Source organism: Mustela putorius, unplaced genomic scaffold (assembly GCF_011764305.1).
Source record: "Mustela putorius furo isolate JIRA1106 unplaced genomic scaffold, ASM1176430v1.1 tig00000698_pilon_pilon_pilon, whole genome shotgun sequence".
Taxonomy (NCBI): domain Eukaryota; kingdom Metazoa; phylum Chordata; class Mammalia; order Carnivora; family Mustelidae; genus Mustela; species Mustela putorius.
This window is the reverse complement of record NW_025421449.1, coordinates 9,961,615-9,975,776: the sequence shown is the minus strand read 5'-3', so window position 1 is coordinate 9,975,776 and position 14,162 is coordinate 9,961,615. Positions and strand designations below refer to the sequence as shown.

Genomic DNA, 14,162 nt, shown 5'->3' with positions numbered 1-14,162 from the left:
CCGGGTACTTCATCAAGGGCAGGATAGGCTGGTGGGAAGAACATGAACTCGGAAGCCAGACCGCACAGGTTCAAATCCCTGTCCTGCTCTTTACTAGGTGTGTGACCTTGGGCAGGTTACCTAAGCTTTCTGGGCCTCAGTTTTCCACATGTGTAAAATGGGGATAGCAACAGTTTAATATCAAATATATTCTAATTTCACTTAACCTTTCATGATACCAGTTTCTCTAGTACAAAATAGCAAACAGGAGGACTAGAAGCCCACTTGATAATACTCGGGCTAAGAAACTTGGAGGCAGTGTGGGGAGAGGATAGAGAACTGGGGAGTAATGCTAGCGGTGGGGGTAGAGCACGTGATAAGTAGAATCCTGCTGGCCAGTTCCTTCTCCCACACCAAACCCAGTTCTGGAAGAGCAGGTCCTGGGAATGGCTGTGTTGGATATTCCCGTCTCCCCAAGGGGGAATTCACCAACAGGAAACTGGCAAAGCTTTCTTTCTTTCCCTTCTGTGTGCCTGGGTGCCCAGTCCATGCCCCAGGAATGGCAGGGGCCAGAGGAGCAGCAGCGAGAAGCAGACAGGGCAGGGGGAGGCCAGGTGTGGGGAGAGAAGCACCTCTGAAAAGGCCTCTTGGAGAAGATTCTGCCTGTGAGGAGGGACCCAGGGAAGCAGCTCCTGCGCCCCTGCACCTGCTGTCAGTACTCTGACCCCAGGTCCTCACCCTGATGGAAATCATGTTCCTTCCTCCCAGCTGCCTTTCTAGAGCCGGTCCTTGGGTGTTGAGAAGGGGAGCAGCGAGGCAGCAGTGACCACTTTCACACACCAGCTTGTGGTCTCCCTCCCACCCCTCCACAGCATAGCTCTCTCACAAACCTGGCTCCTTCCTGCTCCCGGGAGCTTCCCTCTGACACCCCACCAAATGGGCTTCCGGAAGGGCCGACGCTTAGTCACAGGCCAATCCCAATTTGGGATCTCTGAGCAATGGAAAATGAAGGTGAACCCATACATGGTGTCAACACTGGCCCACACCCAAGCCCAGAACGTGAGGAGGCCTTGGGGCTCGGTCCTGGCAGATGCCAAGGTTCTTGTGACAGACAGAGTGGCAGTGACAAGTCCAAGTTGTGGTCAGGTCCTAAGGAAACACCCCCCACACACACACAAAAAGAGGAAACTGTGGTTGTGTTTCCAAGTGCAGTGCAGGCTGAGGAGACACAGGTCTGTGTCTCCCTGAGACACCCCTCCACCTGGGGGTGAAGACTCCTGGCGACACCACCTTTGCAGAGGGGCTGCTCCCAGGACGGCCCGTAAGCCAAGAAGGAGGATGTCAACCAGGCACTGGGGGTGCCTGAGCCCTGCTGGGGGCGCTTGCTTTGGCCGCCCAAAGGGACGATAAACAAAACGCGATATAGAACACAGAACAGAATACTATTCGGCCTTAAAAAGGAAGGAGATTGCAACAGGTGCTTCGGCAGGGCTGAACACAGGATGTTATGCTGAGAACTCAGCCCATCATGGACAGAAAAACACCGTGTGAGTCCACTGTCGGGAGGTGCCTGGAGCAGCCCAATGCAGACAGAGAGGACTGTAGTAGCCGGGGCAGGGAGGAGTGGGGGGAGCCTGGGGAGCCGCTGTTGGCCACACGACAGTCTCAACATCCTTAGTGCCTTGGAACTACACGCTTTTTAAAAAATGCTAAAATGGTAAATTTTATGTGTATATTTTAAAGATTTTATTTATTTATTTATCAGAGAGAGAGCGCAGCAGCAGGGGAGCAGCAGGCACAGGATCCTAGGACCCCAGGATCATGACCTGAGCTGAAGGCAGACGCTGAACCAGGTGAGCCACCCAGGTGTCCCATGTTATGTTATTTTACCACCAAAATAAGTTGTGTGATTCTAAGCCACTAAGTCTGTTGTAATTTGTTATGGCAACAATACAAAACTTAACACAGACAATAATCTCCTTTCTTCCAAATCCTTCTATGGTGTTCCCTTTGAAAAAGCCTCTGCTCTCCTTGTGTAAAAAGACCCAGGCACAAGTCTATGTAACTCAGGAGGCTTTCCCTGACAAGGGAAGAGGAAGGAATAAATTGACTATTCCAACCGAAAAAGGAAGGACCAGGTGCTCACCATTTCTGCAGGTCTGGGAATAAAACCTCCATAAAGCTTTGCTCCCTGGTATTTTATCAGTCAACAAGAATCACCATGGTGAGGCTCAGGGCTGTGAGTGGTTCTGTGTGGCCGGGCCAGACACACCCCGCCAGCAATGCAAACGCTCTGGAGAGGGAAAAGGTTGGCAGTGTGCTCCACCCCGGCGGGACCATCGCACCCCAACCTGCCAGGATCGCACAGCTGGGGGCCCGGAGCTCACTCAGCCCTAGCCATGACTCAGTTCATTCCTACCCACGCCACCTCGGCTCTCATTTCAGATGGGGAAACTGACAACCAGAGAGGAGGAAGTGACGTGCCCAGGTGACAGAGCAAGGTCCTAAGAGGGCTGGCCCAGGACCCCGATCTCCTGCCCCCCACCCAAATAAGAGGTCAATCCAAAAGACAGGATGCCAGCCAGTCACCGCATCTACAGGGGTCGGTCCCGGTTTTATGGGGCTTGAAGCTCATATGATTTTGGGGGTCTTCTTCCAGAAAATGAATACACATCATTGCTAGGACCCCTCCCTGGCAAATAAGGTGCAGGGAGGGGAGGGTCTCCTGAAGTGGAAACTTACATTCCGTTATCTTCATAGTAATTCCACCTCTGGGCTCAGAGAGGAACCCAGGGCTGGGCTAGGCTACCTGGGAAAGGAGGAGGAAAAAACCAAAGTCCTGGCCTGCCCCAGGCTTTCCCTCTGCCTGGTGACATAAACACAACAGAGCAGTTGCAGGAAGTTATCCACAAGGGGTTTAAGAGCCATTCCTAGGAAGAATGGAGACTATGGCAGAGAATCAGGAAATGCATCCTCTGGGAGAGGAAGGAGGGAGAAGAGTGTAGAGAACTGGCTCCTCTGATGGGTCTTGACCAACCTAAGGCTCTTCTGGGCATCTTTCTCCCTCACTTATTAAATGGGTGAGCCTATGAGGGGTGTGTGGTTCTGGGCTTGTGCTGCCCAGAACCTGGGGCTCCACGAGGGTTCTGTAGTTCACATTTATTTCCTGGGGGGGAAGGCAAGCGGCTATAAAAGAGCTGGGCCTGACTTTAAAAAAAATTTTTTTAATGGAAAAATAGGAGATCTGGCAACACAGGTCCTCTATTTCCTTGCGGTAGCACACAGCTAGGGAGGCAGCGACCACCCCTTCAGCCAGGTGCCTACTGCAGCAGCCCACTGTCCCAAGCTGGGCTATCCCTGCAGGTACCTGCATGTGTAGTCAAAGGCACAGGTGATGTCACCCAGGGCCCTTCCAGTTAAGAGGCAATGAGCCCTATGAAGCCAACAGCCCATCACAGATCCTCTCACAGTGAACTGGGGGAAGGGGGTGGCAGGGAGGGCTAGAACGGAAGGCAGCAGGGAGCGCCTGTTCAAATGGCTTTGGAGAAGCTCAGTCCCTTCGAACCCAGATACATGAGAGCCCCCCCCCCCCCACCTCACCTAGAAGCCCCAAGAAACCTCTCCTTCAAATAACACTTACCAGCACCTTTCCGTCTAAGGGTGACAAAGTTCCCGGCCAACCTTGTGCTGCTGAAGTGGAAAGAGATCCCCATCAGAGCCTACAGTTCCCAGTAGAGAAGATTCTCTTTCGGATCTCGATCTCAGGCATGGGCCGACCCCTGTGCAGGGGGGATCCTAGGCTCTGCCAAAAGGCCCTGGGCCAAGAGTTACACTAGGCCACAGCAAGCTGACGGCAGGTTCCCAGACAGGACTGCGGTTCACAGCCAGGATGTTATCCTGGCACTTTCTATCTTCAGGACTTTTGTTCAGTTGGTTCCTTCTAACCAGTCTGCCCTCCTTGGCTCCTTTACGCCTTCCTTAAGCCTATGTCAATTTTGGCCTTCCTTTAGCCAAGACAGAGCCCCACCTCCTTCAGGAAGCCCACCCTGATCTCTCTACCCTAATGACTGCTCTTCCTGGAACTTATCAGCACTTGGCCTAATATCCTCTAGTAAATGAATGTTACTCTCCTTTTCCCAGTACCTACGGTCGAGACACGGATTACCTCATTATATATTGCCTCATTCATCTTCACAGTGTTCCTACAAGACAGATAAGATCCCCTCAAGGGAACAGGGCTCAGAGATGATTCTTGGCAAGCCAGGGTCACACCAACTGACGCCAGAGCCAGAATTACTATTTCTTAGGCCTCTCGGTACAAGAGGCAGAGCCTAGGCTGTAGGACAGGTCTCTCCTCCACCTGCCACTGGCTAGCAGAGGGCTGGGCACCACGACGTGACACCAGTGGACCCTGATTCATCTCTTCCACATCCTGGGTGGCACCTGTTCTGATGGCCTCTTTGGTCAGACCTTCTGGTGCAGAGACTCCAGGAATTCTGGGGGCAGAGAGGAAGACACTTCAAGGACATTCTCTCCTTCCCTCTCACTCCAAGGCAGGATTTCAAGTGTTTTGAGGGTGTACGAACATCCCTAACTCTGCAAGGTAAGTGGCCCTACTCTCTACAGGGATGCAGAGTCCCAGTGTCCCGCACTCATGGGGATCTGCCTCTCTTGGGCGTGGGCACAGTGCCACAGAAACAAGCCAGAGCGCCCCAGGCAGACCCCCACCAATCCTGACTGTATTTTCCCTCTCACTGAACAAAAAGCCTGCACAAGGTGCTGTTAAACATTGAACTCCCCACCCACAGGCCGTGAACAAAGGCTTGCTGGAGCCTAAGTCAATCATTAGCCAGTCTGTACCTCAGACTGCCCCAGGGCTGGCACTGGGGCTAAACAGCCGAGAGATGCTCCAAACAAGGCAGGCTAGGCTGGGGAAGTAGCAATGGGGTAGTGTTTAAGCCTTACTGGAAGGCTGAACTTGAGCAAGCCAGTTCTGAAAGACACGTCCTAGAAATAAAAAGTCAATTTCCAGTGCCCTGGCATTGGATTACACAGGAATCCTAGAATACTGGACCTGGCAGTGGCCTTCATGAAATCATCGGCTTCAACCAGCCTATTTTACTAAGGTGGGGAGTGGAGGCCCAGAGAGCAGAAAGAATCTGCCTGATGTCCCAGGACGGGTTGGAGGCAGAACACAGACCAGAAGCATGTCTCTCGGCTTCTGGGCTGACGCACTCACAGCCCACACCATCTCCCCTCCACTCAGCTCCCTTCTGGGTGCCAACCCCCTCGCCCCCAGGGCTGGATGGAGCTTCGGAAATGTTAAGACAAAATGAGGAAGGGACCCGACTCCTGGGGGCAGCCTAGAAGGAGCGAGAATCCTCAGTTCATCAGCGAGCAGCAGCAGCAGCTGCTGGCCTTCTGTGTACCCGCCATGGGGTTGGAGGTGGCCATGCCCTGCACTGCCTATGTGCTCGCCACTGTCACCATCACGACATACTATTCTGGTCGTGACAGGCCATTCCCGCTTCCTTTTTTTTTTTTTTTAAAGATTTTATTTATTTGACATACAGAGATCACAAGTAGGCAGAGAGGCAGGCAGAGAGAGAGAGAGAGGGAAGCAGGCTCCCTGCGGAGCAGAGAGAGCCCGATGCGGGGCTCGATCTCAGGACCCTGAGATCATGACCTGAGCCGAAGGCAGCAGCTTAACCCACTGAGCCACGAGCCACCCCCCCACCCCCCCGCTTCCTAACCAAGGATTACCAGCTTGGCCGATGGCAAGACTGGAGTTTCAAATTAAACACAGCAGTGGGTGGTGTCCCAGGAACTTCTGGTTGTCCCCTACGACCATCTGCCCCCTCTTACTTGTGGCACAGAACAACAACTGTTGCCTGGCACATGGTAGCCTCCAATAAGGACTAGTTTCCAAGCCTCCCTGGCAACCAGGCAGGGCATGGCCCTGCAAGCCAGCTGCCCTGCACCACACGGGTTAAGGGAAGGCCCCGGAGGTCCTTCCCTCCGGGAGGGTCCCCACGCGGATGCAACAGCAGGGGTGGCTGTCAAAAATGAGGATGTCCAGGCCTCACCCCAGACCTCCTAAATCAGAGCCCTTAAGGGCGGAGGGAGTAGAAATCTGTGTTTTAACAAACTTTCCCAGTTAGTCTTAGATACGCTTATATTCAGAAACCACAGCCCTAGAAAGTGCTGGGGGCAACTCCACACCAGCAGCCTGGTGCCAGGACGACCTCAATGAGCAGACATGGACCCCGGCCTCCAATTTCTGAGGAGAGAGGGGGTTCCTCTCCTAATCCACAGCCAACACTGAATCGTAATGCAGACAGGCAAGGGAAGAGGGATGATGAGAAACCTCCCCAAGTCAGCAGAAATCAGGACAGAAGTTAACACCCAGGTAGAGAAAATAATAAACAGAAAATAAGATCCAAGGAATAAAATCAAAACGGTCTGGTATGTGAACAGTCTGAATTTGCTATCAAAGACAGAAACCCCCAAATTCGGTTTGCTGTTGCCACTGCCTTCTGCCATCCTCCCACACCCTGGTCATGTGCTGAGCACAAAAGACATATTTAAAAAAAAAAAAAATCCTTTTTTTAAAAAGGATTTATTTATTTGAGAGAGAGTGAGCATGGAGCAGGAGAGGGAGACAGAGAATCTCAAGCAGGCTCCATGCTCACACTCAGTGTGGAGCCTGATGTGGGGCTCAATCCCATGACCTGAGATCATGACCTGAGCTGAAATCAAGAGTTGGAAGCTCAACCAACTGAGCCACCCAGGCCGTGGCCTAAGTTGGCCTTGGGACTTTTTTGCGTACTGACTGTTTTGTCATATCCTTTGTGGAACAGAGAAAGGCTGTGTGCTGTCACAAACCAGGAAGGAAACAGTGTAACTGCCAGTCAGAGCTGTCCCTGTCTTTGGACACAAAGGAAGGGACAAGAACCACAAAAGAAGAGAGGCAGTGTGGGCCCTGTCCCTGGAGCTTGCAGGCAAATCTTATTTTATCCATCCCTCCTAAGAAGCTGGCTATCCTGGTGACCACTGGGACCGGATTATTTCATGACAATTGGGGTGCTGAGAAGCAGGTCCAGGAGACCAGAGGACCACATACTGACATACTGCGCATAAGCCCAAACTAAAACAGGTCCTGGTGTAAAGCCCCGGGCCTCAGCCTGCCTCTGCGTTTCTGAGCCTTTCATTTACTATCTTTTTATTTATTTTTGGTCTCTGAAGAAGAAAGGATTCTCCCAGACCTTTGGTAATATGGTCTCCCAATATATAGATAATGTGGCAATGAAGGCCAAAGGCCAAAAGCATTAAAATAAGCAACAAATGATGCGAAGTACTATCTGCACAGATCAGCCTCATAAACCTGTACACATTAAGCATGGATGTCTGGTCCCTGCATCAAGAACGAAGGTAAGTACTGCCTGACTTAACTGGAGATTATAGCGAGAATTTTGGGGACCTCTTGCAGAATTTGACCGACCAATATGCAAGGAAAGGCAAGCAAGCTCAAGTTAACAGATACATCTTACAGTCTGTGACCCACCGGGAATATGTAACCTTTCCTGTCCGTGAGAGCTTCTAGTATGGATCATGTACTTGCCACAGAGAAAATCTGGATATGGCCCAGCGAGAAGAAATTTTGCTGATCACATTCACTAAACATAACCCAATAAAACCAGCAGTCGACATTAAAATGTAATCATACTCCCCACAAAACCGGTTACTGGTTAAATTCAGGATCCTGTCTTCTAAAACATCCTTGGATCAAGAGAGATCTACATGGCAGGGCAGCTGGCCAGAAGAACGTGAGACTGTTGACCTCAGGGTCATGAGTCTGAGCCCTGTGTTGGGTGCAGAGACTACTTAAATAAATAAATAAACTTAAAGAAATAAAAAAAATCCCTGATCTCTGTGGCGGCCATAAAGGAATGGAAAGGCGAGCCTTTCAAAGGCCAAACAGCTAGGGTTGTTACACACAAATGTTGAACTTTACATGTTTTTTAAGTTAAAAAACTAAAAAAATAAGTGAACTAATTTAGAGATTAAAAGTAGAGCAACAAAATAAGCCAAAAGTAAAAAAGAATGAATAATGATAAAGGCTGGAATTAATGGCCAAGAAGCAGGAAAAAAAAGTGGAAAGGATACAAAAGATTATTATCCGGCTAGCAAATCCAGTTAGAATCCCATTCATAATATCTACTAAAGATGTATTACAAGGCCTGTAATCTGTCCCTGATTTGCAAAAGTTAGTATTATAAAAATGTCAACTCTTCCTTATAAATGAATACATTCGATGCCATCCCTATCAGGGCCCTACTCGTTGCTCATTCCAGCACTAGTTCAAATTATAAAAATAGTCAATGGTCCCCATACCCATCAATTAAGGGAAGACTGTATAAACCACAGTCCCCCTGCACTATAGATCATTCCACAGTGGCTACCGACCCAGAACACGGCTCACTCAGGGTTACTGCCCCTGATCAACTAATCAAAACCACCAGCTGCGGAATAAGGGGTGCAGCACGAAACCATTCTGTGAGAGAAGCCAACCTTTACAGGGGCACCCGCGGGGCTCAGTTGGTTAAGCATCTACCTTTGGCTCAGGTCATGATCCCAGGGTCCTGGGACAGATGGAGTCTCTCATCAGGCTTCTTGCTCAGCAGAGAGACTACTTCTCCCTCTTCCTCTGCCCCTCTCCCTGCTCGCTTGCTCTCTTAAATGCATAAAGAAAATCCTTAAAAAAACAGCAGCAGCAAACCTTTACAGGTGCCTGTGTCCATACGACACAGGAATTGGCAGCGCCGGACTGACGGCCATCCACACTGCTGATTTCTCAGGGTGGAATGGGAGGATGATCTGAGAAACAGAAACAAACACCCCCTCGGTGTCGGCCTCCTCCTGCATCACCCAACGCCTCTCCTTCTCTTCAAAGCTTGTCTATACTCAGCACAGCCGATCCGCAAATCCTCCGCCCATTCATTCCCATCTGGCTTCTCCACCAGCCTCCCAGCAAAACAGCCACAGCTAACGTGCTGCGTATCCTCCTTATCACTTCCCACAGCAACAGTGGGCACCCGTGGTCACTCCCTCCAGCTGAAGTGGACTCACCCTGGCTTCTATGATCTGACACTGTCCTGCTTTTCCTCTCCCCTCATGGACTGCTGTTTTTCTAGCTTCTTCCTGGGCTCAGGCTCCTTTACTCAGCTATTCAAGGTGAGTTCCTCAATCTCATCGTGCCCTTTATAGCAGATAAATCTAGACAAAAATGTCTCTCTAGCCCAGAGTCCTCCTAAGCTCCAGACACACCTGACTCCTTGGTACCCCAAAGGCATCTCAAGACGCTCCATGTCCAAAACTGAATTCACGATCATGATCTTGGCCACCTTCCAGACCTGGTTCTCATCCAGTATGCCACATCTCTGGGGAATCCAGGCAGACAACCTAGGGTGGGTGGGGTGGACTGTGCTTTTATGCACACAGCGCAGGGCTGGGCAAACAGTGGGTACTCACAATGTTGGTTCAACAGAAACATGCCTTGTCACCCACTTCCTAAAAATAGCCATGACCTTTTAGGTGGCCACAGCAAGCTCACATCTGCTACTGCCAGCTGACCCCCCCCCCCACATAAACATACTTTTCCCCCTAGAGAGCCAGTCCCAGGCTTAATCTGCCACATGCTCGCCCCCCCCCAGCCCCCCAGCTAACCCCCTCTGGGTTTCTCCTTTCCACCTTCATTCACATTCCTCTCAGCTCATGGTCCTCCCAGCCAGCCTACCCCCAAGCTCCAGGTGACAAAGGCTGGGGACACCAGACTTCCCTTGCAATTTCACCAACAATTCTTCCCTTCTTTTCTGCTGAGTCTGTGGGACTTTCAGGAGCACAACCCCTGGAAGACCAGTCACTGAGGGATCAGAGAGTCAGGGGCCAACAGTCTGCACACTCCATCCTGTCTCAAGTGTCCTTGCAGTAAAGCACCCAAGAGATCAACACCATCATGATCAAGCCCTGGCTGATCTTAAACCCCCTCCACAAGCATCTTCTCACCAGAATCTGCAAACAACCACATGAGGCAGGCATTTTACCATCTAGAACACTGGGACCTTGTGTGGCTCCACAACTTGTCCCAGTGACCCAAAACGGAGAACTCTGTCTCCTGACTCCTCCATTGTTGCCCTCACCCACTACTTTCTTCTAACAGCGTACTGGAGCCTCTGTTTGGGCCCTATGTACTGTTAGAATCCTCCAGAATACAAGCCACCAGGTAACATCAGACCTCTATTTTATTGGGGGGGAGTTGAGGGGAAGGGGGGTAAGTGGGCCTACTGTGCTATAGTTTCAGCATTACTAGAAAGCTTCACTGAATTTCAACAACTCCTTTTTAAAATGCAAATTCCCAACAAAGAAACTTCAGTTTCTTCACCTTTACAGGTGCCTAAGGGCTGAAAGCCTAAGGGCTTTCCTATCTAGGATCACTCAAATTCCTGAGGCACCAGGGGACAATGGCATCAGAATGTGCTGTAGAGAGAAGTCCAGTAGACCTGAGTTGGCCTGCTTGGCTGTGACTGTGAAGCACACCAGCGCACAGTCTTCCCTGAGTGACCCACCACTGGATCAAGCACCAGGCACTGCCTCAGGCTTAGGGAGAGAGGAAAGGAGGAAGTGAATCCAAGAGGAAGGAGGGTGAACTCCAAAAAGGCCCTGGGTCCTCGGCACAGGTCCCCAGCACTCGACACAGATTTCCTTTCTACATTCACCTCCTGCCTACACCGACTTTGCCTCTCTGTTCTGCAATGAATTCCCAAGAGCCCACACTAACCTATTCTGGCTGGATTCTTACTCCCGTCACTCCAGAGGACCCATCCTCCACGGAATCTTGGCCTTCTAGGTAAGCAATCCAAGACAGGTATCTGTCAGCCTTGCCCTAGCTCTATCTCAGGCTCTCTTTCGTTGCCTACCCAAACTGAGCCTTCAAGGTCTAAGATCAAGGTAAACCTTACTTCCCTGGCCTGCCTCTCACACTCAGCGAAATTCTGCTAGGACATATATTAGGCAGAGCCCATCCTTGGTGCTGTGCAACCAAGGCACAAGTAAGAAACATGAGTAAGCCCCGCCTTCCAAAGACAAAGGACGGGGCAGGGATAAGACATGGGGCCACACAAATACTAAGCAAGGCGACTATGGAGAAGGGATGCCAAAGGAGTGGAGGAGGAGGGCAGCGTGGGCTCAGAGTATGTCTTGTCCCTTCCAGCTCGGAGTAAGCTCCTGGAGGGTTCCCAGAAGGGTGGGGAATCATGGGCAGAGATGGGGAAGGAGGACATTCCAGGAGGGCAGAACAACATGAACTAAAACAGGGACTGGCAGGAGAGCAATTCGATTTGAATGGACTTCCAGCTACATGAAAGAAACAACAGCTATTATTACTGTATTATTATTGCTGACACTTGTGTCCTAGGCCCTTCCCCCATGTAGGTGACATCCACCTAGAGCACAGGCTTTACCCCATGTAGGTGACATCCACCTAGAGCACACAGGTATGGTCAAATAGTCACCAGCTCAGCGCTGTGCCTGGGCGGTATGGTTGTCACGTATTAACTCATTTAACCCTTACAATGCCCCCGTGAGGTAGGTATTATCATCCCCACTTTACAGATGAGGAACCCAAGGCACAGAGACTTATAAGAGACAAGACGGAGGGATGTAGGACCCGGAGGTACCGAGCAACCCAGGGTAACAGATTTCCCTAGCACCTGTCTTGCCAGGGACCACCTCGAAGCACAGGACGGTGCCTTGAGGGAAGGAGAACTATTAATCCTCCTGGAATCCCCAACAATGGACCGAAGCTAGGAAGGAATGAAGGAACATAATGAGAGCCATTTAGGAGTGAAGAAAGAGAACACACCCTGAGCCTCCACCTCCAGGACTCAGCCCTGCCCTCCCCTGCAAGTTTTTGTTCCTGTTGTGGGAGCACCACTTCACGCTCAGGTCAAGGCAGCCAGAAGCAAAACGTGGGGTCGGGAGAGAGAGCGGCGTCGCTGTCTACCTTGGATACCCAAAGCAAAGCAAGGTCACTGATGGGGGAAGCTGAGAGAAATGTCGCGGGGGTGGGGGCGGGGCGGCAACTGTAACCTGCTTGGGCTAGAACTGGCCAGCTTAACTTATCTCCTCGGAAGGGGAACTTCCCAACTGTCCTTTAAACCAATAAAATGGGTTTCTGCCATTTTAAGCCTTCCACAGGTTACGCAGAGCTCAAGGGGAAAGGCAGAAAGGGTATACACACAGGTGAACACAGCGCCGGGGTAGTTCCGCATTTTCTCAAAGGGGCCTTAACAAACAATCTCCGACACCAACAGCTCCCAGGATTTGCATCTTCCCAGTTCAGGAGGAAAGTTCCTGAAGCCAGTCTCCTCTACGGGCCCTCCTTAGCACACGCCCCGGAAGGGCACCTACACTCTTGAGAACTCCGCTGGGTCAGAGGGGCCCGGACCATCGGCCACCCCCATACCAGTCAGTCGCCTTCTGGTCGCAGGTTCATCCGGTCCCAAGTTCACCCAGTCGTCCCACGCCCACCCAGGAGCGGGTGAGGCCCCGACCCCAGCCGCGCAGCACAGTCACGTGGCCCTGGGCACAGGGGGCCGGCCTGCGCACCGCCTACCTCAAAGAGGGCAGCCTCTCGCGGCCGACCAAGCCGGGCAACCTGAACGACGACCCGTCGGGGGCCAGCCCTACAACCCGACACCAACCCCCCCCAACTCCCCCAACCGCCGTGCTGAGCAACCAGGAAGCCGCAGGGCAGGACCGGGACGGGAGCGGACGCAGGGCAGTCTGGGGCTCACCGGCTCGGCCGCGGCGCTCTGCCGCCACCCCGTCCCTTGCCGCCGCCCCGCCCCGTGCCTCCGGAGGGCCAGGGAGCCCTCACTTACCCGGCCGCTGGCCACTGATCACAAGGGTGGGGGCCGCGAGGGGCCCCGGGCAGCGGCGGCTGTCTCCGCGGGCGTCCCGGCCGCGGCGCCTCTATCGGCCTGGAGCTCTGTCCTACTCCGGCTTTCGGGGCACTCGGGGCACTCGGGGCACTCGGGGCACTCGGGAACCGCAACCGTCAGGGCGGGGCCGGAGGAGGAGTGCGCGAGGCGGAAAACCCGGCGGTGGCCAACGCGCCCCGGGGCGGAGCAGCTCGCGCAGGGGACGGGGCGGGACTAGGGGTGGGGTCGGAGCGCGTCCCCGCCCCCAGGTGATAGCCGGGAGGGCTAACGGGCGGAGAGCTTCCTCCTGGGGCGGGGGGAGAAAATCGCCGGCCTTCCGGCTCTTTTGGGCTGGCAGGGGATCCTGCCGGCGCCAGGAGGTTGGTGAGGGGCTTCCCCGCTCCGCCCGCCGCCTCTGTCGGTCGTGCCTGAGCTACGATCTCGGGGACGGCGTTCTCCAAGCCTCCTCCGGCCCTATGTACCTTTGTTAGCGACTCTCCTTCAGGTAAAGAACACTTTTCACGTTAAAAAGTTCACCCAACAGTATGGAAATAGAGGTGGGGGTGGGGAGAGTAGATTTACGGTGGAGAAACCCGACAAACTACCTTAGGCAGGTGATCAAGGTCAACATGGAGAGAGAGAAATCTTCAGTGATAGCATGTGCCCATGTTGGTCTTCCTCTCAAGAATACAGCCACGAAATGCCTAAGGAGATTTGAAAATAATGTAGCGTGGCATCCTGAAGGGGATCCTGGTAAAAGGACATTAGGAAAAAAACTAAGGAAATTTAAATAAACTATGGACGTCAGTTAATAATGAAGTACTGGCTCATTCATTGTAGCAAAAGCTCCATGCTAATAGGAAATGCTAATAACAGGAGAAACCAAGTGTTAACTTCTCGTTTTTTCTGTACATATAAAACTACTCTAAAAGATCTTATTTTTGGGAAAAAAATGTTCGCACAGGTAATAAATGAATGTATGATCATTTAAAAGCAATTTTTAGAAACTGAGATTCACTCTTTACTCCTCCAGCCCGCTTTTAGGTGTGTCTTTCCAGATCTTTCTCTCTGCAACCTCGATGTGTTATATATTCGCCTAGATGCACTGTTTAAGACGGTGTTGCCGTGTTTTCTGCGACATGCATTTTTACTCACTACATCTTGACGGGTCTTTCCACGCAAGCACACTTTGATCTCCTTGGT

At 52.0% G+C, this 14,162-nt stretch overlaps 1 protein-coding gene across 1 annotated transcript in view; it reads right to left on the bottom strand.

Annotated features, from left to right (window-relative positions):
• Window positions 1-13,057, bottom strand: part of ANXA11 (annexin A11) — a 36,640-nt gene extending 23,583 nt beyond the window's left edge. The window contains exon 1 of the mRNA XM_004765307.3: window positions 12,921-13,057. The gene's annotated coding sequence lies outside the window, so the exon portion shown is untranslated. The remainder of the gene's footprint in view (window positions 1-12,920) is intronic.
• Window positions 13,058-14,162: the final 1,105 nt, after the last annotated feature.